A 14,632-nucleotide genomic window follows, 5' to 3' on the forward strand; every position below is an offset into this window, starting at 1 on the left:
TATGAGGGAGTGGGACTGGAGAGGAACCATAGGATATGAGGGAGTGGGACTGGAGAGGAACCATAGGATATGAGGGAGTGGGCCTGGAGAGGAACCATAGGATATGGGTGAGTGGGCCTGGGGAGGAACCATAGGATATGAGGGAGTGGGACTGGAGAGGAACCATAGGATATAGGCGAGTGGGCCTGGAGAGGAACCATAGGATATGGGTGAGTGGGCCTGGGGAGGAACCATAGGATATGAGGGAGTGGGACTTGGGAGGAACCATAGGATATGAGGGAGTGGGACTGGAGAGGAACCATAGGATATGTACGAGTGGGACTGGAAAGGAACCATAGGATATGAGGGAGTGGGACTGGAGAGGAACCATAGGATATGAGGGAGTGGGACTGGAGAGGAACCATGGGATATGAGGGAGTGGGCCAGGAGAGGAACCATAGGATATGAGGGAGTGGGACTGGAGAAGAACCATAGGATATGGGTGAGTGGGCCTGGAGAGGAACCATAGGATATGGGCAAGTGGGACTGGAGTGGGACTGTGGAATATGGGTGAGTTGTTGGCCACAGCGGGATAGAAGATATTTTATATGGGATTGACAAAACCCAATGATTGCTCTTTTCATCTTGCCCTGCTGTCCCCATCTTGCCCTACTGTCCCCATCTTGCCCTACTGTCCCCATCTTGCCCTACTGTCTCCATCTTGCCCTACTGTCTACATCTTGCCCTACTGCCTCCATCTTGCCCTACTGTCTCCATCTTGCCCTATTGTCTTCATCTTGCCCTACTGTCTCCATCTTGCCCTATTGTCTTCCTCTTGCCCTACTGTCCCCATCTTGCCCTACTGTCTCCATCTTGCCCTACTGTCTCCATCTTGCCCTATTGTCTTCATCTTGCCCTACTGTCTCCATCTTGCCCTACTGTCTCCATCTTGCCCTACTGTCCCCATCTTGCCCTACTGTCTCCATCTTGCCCTACTGTCCCCATCTTGCCCTATTGTCTTCATCTTGCCCTACTGTCTCCATCTTGCCCTACTGTCTCCATCTTGCCCTACTGTCTCCATCTTGCCCTACTGTCCCCACTAGTGTGATTCACTAAATTTACTCAATTTTACTAAAGTCTTGGCATGTATGGAATTTCCCTGCTAATATACAATACTAGTCGCCATAATATACAGTACTATAGCGGTAAATATTTAGTCGCACAAAATACATTACTAGGTATAATAATTATAGAAAAGTACAGTAAATGAGCTTTTGCCAATAAAATATGGACTTACAGTGTTATTTATTCAGTCGGTATTTTCCCTAGAGTGACGCAGCCGCCAGTTTGCAGGGAAATGGTCATTTTTAATACAGTATTGGCGTGTATGGCTAACATGGCGTGCGTTTATTTGCTACAAGTGATGAAATGTTTCGGCAGGCATGGATTCGCAGCAAATTTTTGGACGTGCAGCAAATTTTTCCGCTGTGAATTTTTTCATGCGTTTCGCAAAACAATCTGCCAATGGCAAAACGCATGTAAAAATTCGCCACGCAAAAATTCACCGCACGTCCAAACATTTAAACAAGCGGCAAGAAATAATAGTCGCAGGCAACAATTTTTTTACCCGCACAACATTTTTGCCGTTTCGTGGATCTTTCGAAAGATTTGCTAATTTTTCACTAAAGAAACCAGAACACATTTGCTCATCACTAGCGGCTACTATTTATATGCTACTATTTATATGCTACCATTTATATGCTACTATTTATATGCTACCATTTATATGCTACCATTTACATGCTACTATTTATATGCTACTATTTATATGCTACCATTTATATGCTACTATTTATATGCTACTATTTATATGCTACCATTTATATGCTACTATTTATATGCTACCATTTATATGCTACTATTTATATGCTACTATTAATATGCTACCATTTATATGCTACTATTTATATGCTAATATTTATATGCTACTATTTATATGCTACAATTTATATGCTACTATTTATATGCTACTATTTCTAAGCATCTACTATTTATATGCTACCATTTATATGCTACTATTTATATGCTACCATTTATATGCTACTATTACTAAGCATCTACTATTTATATGCTACCATTTATATGCTACCATTTATATGCTACTATTTATATGCTACTATTTATATGCTACTATTTATATGCTACAATTTATATGCTACTATTTATATGCTACTATTTCTAAGCATCTACTATTTATATGCTACTATTTATATGCTACTATTTATATGCTACCATTTCTTTGCTACTATTTATATGCAACCATTTTTATGCTACTATTTATATGCTACCATTTATATGCTACTATTTATATGCTACTATTTATATGCTACCATTTATATGCTACTATTTATTTGCTACTATTTGTATGCTACCATTTTTATGCTACTATTTATATGCTACCATTTATATGCTACCATTTATATGCTACTATTACTAAGCATCTACTATTTATATGCTACCATTTATATGCTACTATTTATATGCACTATTTATATGCTACCATTTATATGCTACTATTTATATGCTACTATTTATATGCTACCATTTATATGCTACTATTACTAAGCATCTACTATTTATATGCTACCATTTATATGCTACTATTTATATGCACTATTTATATGCTACTATTTATATGCTACTATTTATATGCGGTGACTATTTATATGCTACTATTTATATGCTACTATTTATATGCTACCATTTATATGCTACTATTTATATGCTACCATTTCTTTGCTACCATTTATATGCTACCATTTTTATGCTACTATTTATATGCTACCATTTATATGCTACTATTTATATGCTACTATTTATATGGTACTATTTATATGCTACCATTTATATGCTACTATTTATATGCTACTATTTATATGCTACCATTTATATGCTACTATTTCTAAGCATCTACTATTAATATGCTACCATTTATATGCTACTATTTATATGCTACCATTTATATGCTACTATTTCTAAGCATCTACTATTTATATGCTACCATTTATATGCTACTATTTATATGCACTATTTATATGCTACTATTTATATGCTACTATTTATATGCGGTGACTATTTATATGCTACTATTTATATGCTACCATTTATATGCTACTATTTATATGCTACCATTTCTTTGCTACTATTTATATGCTACCATTTTTATGCTACTATTTATATGCTACCATTTATATGCTACTATTTATATGCTACTATTTATATGGTACTATTTATATGCTACCATTTATATGCTACTATTTATATGCTACTATTTGTATGCTACCATTTATATGCTACTATTTATATGCTACCATTTATATGCTACTATTTATATGCTACCATTTCTTTGCTACTATTTATATGCTACCATTTATATGCTACTATTTATATGCTACTATTTATATGGTACTATTTATATGCTACCATTTATATGCTACCATTTATATGTTACTATTTATATGCTACTATTTATAAGCATCTACTATTTATATGCTACCATTTATATGCTACTATTTATATGCTACCCTTTATATGCTACTATTTATATGCTACAATTTATATGCTACTATTTATATGCTACTATTTATATGGTACTATTTATATGCTACTATTTATATGCTACTATTTATATGGTACTACTTATATGCTACCATTTATATGCTACTATTTATATGCTACCATTTATATGCACTATGTATATGCTACCATTTATATGCTACTATTTATAAGCATCTACTATTTATATGCTACCATTTAAATGATACTATTTATATGCTACTATTTATATGGTGCTATTTATTTGCGGCGACTATTTATATGGTACTATTTATATGATACTATTTATATGCTACTATTTATATGGTACTATTTATATGCTACCATTTATATGCTACTATTTATATGCTACTATTTATATGATACTATTTATAAGCATCGACTATTTATATGCTACCATTTATATGCTACTATTTATATGATACCATTTATATGCTACTATTTATATGCTACCATTTTTATGCTACTATTTATATGCTACCATTTATATGCCACTATTTATATGCTACCATTTATATGCTACCATTTATATGCTACTATTTATATGCTACTATTTATATGCTAATATTTATAGCATATATAACATATAAATAGTAGCATATAAATAGTAGCATATAAATGGAAGCATATAAATAGTAGCATATAAATAGTAGCTTATAAATGGTAGTATATAAATAGCAGCATATAAATAGTAGCCACAAATAAATAGTATCATATAAAAAGTAGCATATAAATGGTAGCATATAAATCGTAGCATATAAATAGTCGCCGCATATAAATAGTCGCCGCATATAAATAGTAGCATATAAATAGTAGCATATAAATGGTAGCTTATAAATGGTAGCATATAAATAGTAGCATATAAATGGTAGCATATAAATGGAAGCATATAAATAGTTGCCGCATATAAATAGTAGCATATAAATGTTAGCTTATAAATGGTAGCATATAAATAGTAGCATATAAATAGTCACCGCATATAAATAGTCACCGCATATAAATAGTAGCATTTAAATAGTAGCATATAAATGGAAGCATATAAATAGTAGCATATAAATAGCAGCATATTAATGGTAGCATATAAATAGTAGCATCTAAATAGTCGCCGCATATAAATAGTAGCATATAAATAGTAGCATATAAATAGTACCATATAAATAGTAGCATATAAATAGTAGCATATAAATGGTAGCATATAAATAGTAGCATATAAATAGTCGCCGCATTTAAATAGTATCATATAAATAGTAGCATATAAATAGTAGCATATAAATTGTAGCATATAAATGGTAGATGCTTATAAATAGTAGCATATAAATAGTCGCTGCATATAAATAGTAGCATATAAATAGTCGCTGCATATAAATAGTAGCATATAAATGGTAGCATATAAATAGTAGCATATAAATGGAAGCATATAAATAGTAGCATATAAATAGTAGCATATAAATGGTAGCATGTAAATAGTAGCATATAAATAGTAGCATATAAATAGTAGCATATAAATAGTAGCATATAAATAGTAGCATAAATAGTAGCATATAAATGGTAGCATATAAATAGTAGCAAAGAAATGGTAGCATATAAATAGTAGCATATAAATGGTAGCATATAAATGGTAGCATATAAACAGTAGCATATAAATAGTAGCATAAATAGTAGCATATAAATGGTAGCATATAAATAGTAGCATATAAATAGTAGCATATAAATAGTAGCATATAAATGGTAGCATATAAATAGTAGCATATAAATGGTAGCATATAAATAGTAGCATAAATAGTAGAATATAAATGGTAGCATATAAATAGTAGCATATAAATAGTAGCATATAAATAGTAGCATATAAATGGTAGCATATAAATAGTAGCATAAATAGTAGAATATAAATGGTAGCATATAAATGGTAGCATATAAATAGTAGCATATAAATGGTAGCATATAAATAGTAGCATAAATAGTAGCATATAAATGGTAGCATATAAATAGTAGCATATAAATAGTAGCATATAAATAATAGCATAAATAGTAGAATATAAATGGTAGCATATAAATAGTAGCATATAAATAGTAGCATAAATAGTAGAATATAAATGGTAGCATATAAATAGTAGCATATAAATAGTAGCATATAAATGGTAGCATATAAATAGTAGCATAAATAGTAGAATATAAATGGTAGCATATAAATGGTAGCATATAAATAGTAGCATATAAATGGTAGCATATAAATAGTAGCATAAATAGTAGCATATAAATGGTAGCATATAAATAGTAGCATATAAATGGTAGCATATAAATAGTAGCATATAAATAGTAGCATATAAATGGTAGCATATAAATAGTAGCATAAATAGTAGAATATAAATGGTAGCATATAAATAGTAGCATATAAATAGTAGCATATAAATAGTAGCATATAAATGGGGGCATATAAATAGTAGCATAAATAGTAGAATATAAATGGTAGCATATAAATAGTAGCATATAAATAGTAGCATATAAATGGTAGCATATAAATAGTAGCATAAATAGTAGAATATAAATGGTAGCATATAAATGGTAGCATATAAATAGTAGCATATAAATAGTAGCATATAAATGGTAGCATATAAATAGTAGCATAAATAGTAGCATATAAATAGTAGCATATAAATGGTAGCATATAAATAGTAGCATATAAATAGTAGCATATAAATGGTAGCATATAAATAGTAGCATAAATAGTAGAATATAAATGGTAGCATATAAATAGTAGCATATAAATAGTAGCATAAATAGTAGCATATAAATGGTAGCATATAAATAGTAGCATATAAATGGTAGCATATAAATAGTAGCATATAAATAGTAGCATATAAATGGTAGCATATAAATAGTAGCATAAATAGTAGCATATAAATGGTAGCATATAAATAGTAGCATATAAATGGTAGCATATAAATAGTAGCATATAAATAGTAGCATATAAATGGTAGCATATAAATAGTAGCAAATATATGCTACTATTTATATGCGGTGACTATTTATATGCTACTATTTATATGCGGTGACTATGTATATGCTACTATTTATATGCTACCATTTATATGCTACTATTTATATGCTACTATTTATATGCGGCGAGAATTTATATACTATTATACACTATTTCTAAGCTACTATTTATATACGGCGACTAAACGCGTGCGTTATTTAGTGTATGTACCGGCAAAAACCGCATTGAAATAGTCTTCGCGAGTTAAATAACGCATGCGATATCGCGCAAAAAATAGCGCAAGTATGCTTATAGTGAATTGTGCGAAAAGTCATGAAAATTAAGACGCGATAAAATTTTTACTGCATGTTATTTCGCACTTGTGTGAATCGGCCCCAATGTCTCTAACTGATCCCACTTTCACCATCTTGTCTTGCTTTCACTATCTGCTCCATCTGGTCCTACTGTATCTATCTTGCCCAAACTTTTTAGTTGTAGGTAGATAGAGAGACAAGATGAAAGAAGTCTCTGAGTCACAGAGCTTACAATCTAGGTAAGGTTTCCTCCACCAGACCCTCCCAGTCTTACCATCTAATGACTGGCTGGTTGCTGGGGCTGTTGCTAGGTGTCTCCCTTCTAGCAAGCCTTGGGGCAGATACAGAGTAGGAAAGTTAGAGTGAAGGAAACAATGAGGTGTGACTGTGCATTCAGATTAGATTCCCAAACAGCGGCAGATAAAAGAGACATAAGGGCCCCACGTGACCCAGTGTGTGAGCCAATAAAAGTGAAAGATATAAAACTGGGTCAAAGTGTAAGAGATGAGCATTAACTAAAAGCTCGTGTTTATTTCTGCTTAACATTGAGGGCATTGGCCCCAACCCTCCAGCCGCATCCTGTAGGCTCATCATTGGTGTAAGGCCATTATCCAACAATGTATGTGGCTGCTGTGTTACCCCGGGTAGGTCCTGCTCATTCATGGGCTTTTAGCTACTTCTACTCTCAGTGTTCACAGGAGGCCTCTTTGGTTAACTATAACTTACTGTCTCTCCAACCGGCTGTACCTAGTATCCCTACCGACACCTCATCCCAACTCTCTCTCCAACCAGCTGTACCTAGTATCCCTACCTACACCTCATCCCAACTTTCTCTCCAACCGGCTGTACCTAGTATCCCTACCTACACCTCATCCCAACTCTCTCTCCAACCGGCTGTACCTAGTATCCCTACCTACACCTCATCCCAACTCTCTCTCCAACCGGCTGTACCTAGTATCCCTACCTACATCTCATCCTAACTCTCTCTCCAACTGGCTGTACCTAGCACCCTATCCCAACTCTCTCCAACCGGCTGTACCTAGTATCCCTACCTACACCTCATCCCAACTCTCTCTCCAACTGGCTGTACCTAGTATCCCTACCTACACCTCATCCCAACTCTCTCTCCAACCGGCTGTACCTAGTATCCCTACCGACACCTCATCCCAACTCTCTCTCCAACCAGCTGTACCTAGTATCCCTACCTACACCTCATCCCAACTTTCTCTCCAACCGGCTGTACCTAGTATCCCTACCTACACCTCATCCCAACTCTCTCTCCAACCGGCTGTACCTAGTATCCCTACCTACACCTCATCCCAACTCTCTCTCCAACCGGCTGTACCTAGTATCCCTACCTACATCTCATCCTAACTCTCTCTCCAACTGGCTGTACCTAGTACCCTATCCCAACTCTCTCCAACCGGCTGTACCTAGTATCCCTACCTACACCTCATCCCAACTCTCTCTCCAACTGGCTGTACCTAGTATCCCTACCTACACCTCATCCCAACTCTCTCTCCAACCGGCTGTACCTAGTATCCCTACCTACACCTCATCCCAACTCTCTCTCCAACCGGCTGTACCTAGTATCCCTACCTACACCTCATCCCAACTCTCTCTCCAACTGGCTGTACCTAGTATCCCTACCTACACCTCATCCCAACTCTCTCTCCAACCGGCTGTACCTAGTATCCCTACCTACACCTCATCCCAACTCTCTCTCCAACCGGCTGTACCTAGTATCCCTACCTACACCTCATCCCAACTCTCTCTCCAACCGGCTGTACCTAGTATCCCTACCTACACCTCATCCCAACTCTCTCTCCAACCGGCTGTACCTAGTATCCCTACCTACACCTCATCCCAACTCTCTCTCCAATCGGCTGTACCTAGTATCCCTGCCTACACCTCATCCCAACTCTCTCTCCAACCGGCTGTACCTAGTATGCCTGCCTACACCTCATCCAAACTCTCTCTCCAACCGGCTGTACCTAGTATCCCTACCTACACCTCATCCCAACTCTCTCTCCAACCGGCTGTACCTAGTACCCCTACCTACACCTCATCCCAACACTCTCCCAACCGGCTGTACCTAGTATCCCTACCTACACGTCATCCCAACTCTCTCTCCAACCGGCTGTACCTAGTATCCCTACCTACACCACATCCCAACACTCTCCCAACCGGCTGTACCTAGTATCCCTACCTCCACGTCATCCCAACACTCTCCCAACCGGCTGTACCTAGTATCCCTACCTACACCTCATCCCAACTCTCTCTCCAACCGGCTGTACCTAGTATCCCTACCTACACCACATCCCAACACTCTCCCAACCGGCTGTACCTAGTATCCCTACCTACACGTCATCCCAACACTCTCCCAACCGGCTGTACCTAGTACCCCTACCTACACCTCATCCCAACTCTCTCCAACTGGCTGTACCTAGTATCCCTACCTACACCTCATCCCAACTCTCTCTCCAACCGGCTGTACCTAGTATCCCTACCTACACCTCATCCCAACTCTCTCTCCAACCGGCTGTACCTAGTATCCCTACCTACACCTCATCCCAACTCTCTCTCCAACCGGCTGTACCTAGTATCCCTACCTACACCTCATCCCAACTCTCTCTCCAACCGGCTGTACCTAGTATCCCTACCGACACCTCATCCCAACTCTCTCTCCAACCGGCTGTACCTAGTATGCCTGCCTACACCTCATCCCAACTCTCTCTCCAACCGGCTGTACCTAGTATCCCTACCTACACCTCATCCCAACTCTCTCTCCAACCGGCTGTACCTAGTATCCCTACCTACACCTCATCCCAACACTCTCCCAACCGGCTGTACCTAGTATCCCTACCTACACGTCATCCCAACTCTCTCTCCAACCGGCTGTACCTAGTATCCCTACCTACACCGCATCCCAACACTCTCCCAACCGGCTGTACCTAGTATCCCTACCTACACCTCATCCCAACACTCTCCCAACCGGCTGTACCTAGTATCCCTACCTACACCTCATCCCAACTCTCTCTCCAACCGGCTGTACCTAATACCCCTACCTACACCTCATCCCAACTCTCTCCAACTGGCTGTACCTAGTATCCCTACCTACACCTCATCCCAACTCTCTCTCCAACCGGCTGTACCTAGTATCCCTACCTACACCTCATCCCAACTCTCTCTCCAACCGGCTGTACCTAGTATCCCTACCTACACCTCATCCCAACTCTCTCTCCAACCGGCTGTACCTAGTACCCCTACCTACACCTCATCCCAACTCTCTCTCCAACTGGCTGTACCTAGTATCCCTACCTACACCTCATCCCAACTCTCTCTCCAACCGGCTGTACCTAGTATCCCTGCCTACACCTCATCCCAACTCTCTCTCCAACCGGCTGTACCTAGTATCCCTACCTACACCTCATCCCAACTCTCTCTCCAACCGGCTGTACCTAGTACCCCTACCTACACCTCATCCCAACTCTCTCTCCAACTGGCTGTACCTAGTATCCCTACCTACACCTCATCCCAACTCTCTCTCCAACCAGCTGTACCTAGTATCCCTGCCTACACCTCATCCCAACTCTCTCTCCAACTGGCTGTACCTAGTATCCCTACCTACACCTCATCCCAACTCTCTCTCCAACCGGCTGTACCTAGTACCCCTACCTACACCTCATCCCAACTCTCTCTCCAACTGGCTGTACCTAGTATCCCTACCTACACCTCATCCCAACTCTCTCTCCAACCGGCTGTACCTAGTATCCCTACCTACACTTCATCCCAACTCCCTCTCAGACTGGCTGTACTTAGTATCCCTACCTACACCTCATCCCAACTCTCTCTCCAACCGGCTGTACCTAGTACCCTATCCCAACTCTCTCCAACCGGCTGTACCTAGTATCCCTACCTACACCTCATCCCAACTCTCTCTCCAACCGGCTGTACCTAGTACCCTATCCCAACTCTCTCCAACCGGCTGTACCTAGTATCCCTACCTACACCTCATCCCAACTCTCTCTCCAACCGGCTGTACCTAGTATCCCTACCTACACCTCATCCCAACTCTCTCTCCAACCGGCTGTACCTAGTATCCCTACCTACACCTCATCCCAACTCTCTCTCCAATCGGCTGTACCTAGTATCCCTGCCTACACCTCATCCCAACTCTCTCTCCAACCGGCTGTACCTAGTATGCCTGCCTACACCTCATCCCAACTCTCTCTCCAACCGGCTGTACCTAGTATCCCTACCTACACCTCATCCCAACTCTCTCTCCAACCGGCTGTACCTAGTATCCCTACCTACACCTCATCCCAACACTCTCCCAACTGGCTGTACCTAGTATCCCTACCTACACCTCATCCCAACTCTCTCTCCAACCGGCTGTACCTAGTATCCCTACCTACACCTCCTCCCAACACTCTCCCAACCGGCTGTACCTAGTATCCCTACCTACACCTCATCCCAACTCTCTCTCCAACCGGCTGTACCTAGTACCCCTACCTACACCTCATCCCAACTCTCTCCAACTGGCTGTACCTAGTATCCCAACCTACACCTCATCCCAACTCTCTCTCCAACCGGCTGTACCTAGTATCCCTACCGACACCTCATCCCAACTCTCTCTCCAACCGGCTGTACCTAGTACCCCTACCTACACCTCATCCCAACTCTCTCTCCAACTGGCTGTACCTAGTATCCCTACCTACACCTCATCCCAACTCTCTCTCCAACTGGCTGTACCTAGTATCCCTACCTACACCTCATCCCAACTCTCTCTCCAACTGGCTGTACCTAGTATCCCTACCTACACCTCATCCCAACTCTCTCTCCAACTGGCTGTACTTAGTATCCCTACCTACACCTCATCCCAACTCTCTCTCCAACTGGCTGTACTTAGTTTCCCTACCTACACCTCATTCCAACTCTCTCTCCAACCGGCTGTACCTAGTATCCCTACCTACACCTCATCCCAACTCTCTCTCCAACCGGCTGTACCTAGTACCCCTACCTACACCTCATCCCATCTCTCTCTCCAACTGGCTGTACCTAGTATCCCTACCTACACCTCATCCCAACTCTCTCTCCAACCGGCTGTACCTAGTACCCCTACCTACACCTCATCCCAACTCTCTCTCAAACCGGCTGTACCTAGTATCCCTACCTACACCTCATCCCAACTCTCTCTCCAACCGGCTGTACCTAGTATCCCTACCTACACCTCATCCCAACTTTCTCTCCAACCAGCTGTACCTAGTATCCCTACCTACACCTCATCCCAACTCTCTCCCCAACCGGCTGTACCTAGTACCCCTACCTACACCTCATCCCAACTCTCTCTCCAACCGGCTGTACCTAGTATCCCTACCTACACCTCATCCCAACTCTCTCTCCAACCGGCTGTACCTAGTATCCCTACCTACACCTCATCCCAACTCTCTCTCCAACCGGCTGTACCTAGTATCCCTACCTACACCTCATCCCAACTCTCTCTCCAACTGGCTGTACCTAGTATCCCTACCGACACCTCATCCCAACTCTCTCTCCAACCGGCTGTACCTAGTACCCCTACCTACACCTCATCCCAACTCTCTCTCCAACCGGCTGTACCTAGTATCCCTACCGACACCTCATCCCAACTCTCTCTCCAACCGGCTGTACCTAGTATCCCTACCTACACCTCATCCCAACTCTCTCTCCAACTGGCTGTACCTAGTATCCCTACCTACACCTCATCCCAACTCTCTCTCCAACCGGCTGTACCTAGTATCCCTACCTACACCTCATCCCAACTCTCTCTCCAACCGGCTGTACCTAGTACCCCTACCTACACCTCATCCCAACTCTCTCTCCAACCGGCTGTACCTAGTATCCCTACCGACACCTCATCCCAACTCTCTCTCCAACCGGCTGTACCTAGTATCCCTACCTACACCTCATCCCAACTCTCTCTCCAACCGGCTGTACCTAGTATCCCTACCTACACCTCATCCCAACTCTCTCTCCAACTGGCTGTACCTAGTATCCCTACCTACACCTCATCCCAACTCTCTCTCCAACCGGCTGTACCTAGTATCCCTACCGACACCTCATCCCAACTCTCTCTCCAACCGGCTGTACCTAGTATCCCTACCGACACCTCATCCCAACTCTCTCTCCAACCGGCTGTACCTAGTACCCTATCCCAACTCTCTCCAACCGGCTGTACCTAGTATCCCTACCTACACCTCATCCCAACTCTCTCTCCAACCGGCTGTACCTAGTACCCCTACCTACACCTCATCCCAACTCTCTCTCCAACCGGCTGTACCTAGTATCCCTACCTACACCTCATCCCAACTCTCTCTCCAACCGGCTGTACCTAGTACCCCTACCTACACCTCATCCCAACTCTCTCTCCAACTGGCTGTACCTAGTATCCCTACCTAAACCTCATCCCAACTCTCTTTCCAACCGGCTGTACCTAGTATCCCTACCTACACCTCATCCCAACTTTCTCTCCAACCAGCTGTACATAGTATCCCTACCTACACCTCATCCCAACTCTCTCCCCAACCGGCTGTACCTAGTATCCCTACCTACACCTCATCCCAACTCTCTCTCCAACCGGCTGTACCTAGTATCCCTACCTACACCTCATCCCAACTCTCTCTCCAACCGGCTGTACCTAGTACCCCTACCTACACCTCATCCCAACTCTCTCTCCAACCGGCTGTACCTAGTATCCCTACCGACACCTCATCCCAACTCTCTCTCCAACCGGCTGTACCTAGTATCCCTACCTACACCTCATCCCAACTCTCTCTCCAACTGGCTGTACCTAGTATCCCTACCTACACCTCATCCCAACTCTCTCTCCAACCGGCTGTACCTAGTATCCCTACCTACACCTCATCCCAACTCTCTCTCCAACCGGCTGTACCTAGTACCCCTACCTACACCTCATCCCAACTCTCTCTCCAACCGGCTGTACCTAGTATCCCTACCGACACCTCATCCCAACTCTCTCTCCAACCGGCTGTACCTAGTATCCCTACCTACACCTCATCCCAACTCTCTCTCCAACCGGCTGTACCTAGTATCCCTACCTACACCTCATCCCAACTCTCTCTCCAACTGGCTGTACCTAGTATCCCTACCTACACCTCATCCCAACTCTCTCTCCAACCGGCTGTACCTAGTATCCCTACCGACACCTCATCCCAACTCTCTCTCCAACCGGCTGTACCTAGTATCCCTACCGACACCTCATCCCAACTCTCTCTCCAACCGGCTGTACCTAGTACCCTATCCCAACTCTCTCCAACCGGCTGTACCTAGTATCCCTACCTACACCTCATCCCAACTCTCTCTCCAACCGGCTGTACCTAGTACCCTATCCCAACTCTCTCCAACCGGCTGTACCTAGTATCCCTACCTACACCTCATCCCAACTCTCTCTCCAACCGGCTGTACCTAGTACCCCTACCTACACCTCATCCCAACTCTCTCTCCAACCGGCTGTACCTAGTATCCCTACCTACACCTCATCCCAACTCTCTCTCCAACCGGCTGTACCTAGTACCCCTACCTACACCTCATCCCAACTCTCTCTCCAACTGGCTGTACCTAGTATCCCTACCTAAACCTCATCCCAACTCTCTTTCCAACCGGCTGTACCTAGTATCCCTACCTACACCTCATCCCAACTTTCTCTCCAACCAGCTGTACATAGTATCCCTACCTACACCTCATC

This window comes from Xenopus tropicalis, chromosome 5, assembly GCF_000004195.4.
Source record: "Xenopus tropicalis strain Nigerian chromosome 5, UCB_Xtro_10.0, whole genome shotgun sequence".
Classification (NCBI taxonomy): domain Eukaryota; kingdom Metazoa; phylum Chordata; class Amphibia; order Anura; family Pipidae; genus Xenopus; species Xenopus tropicalis.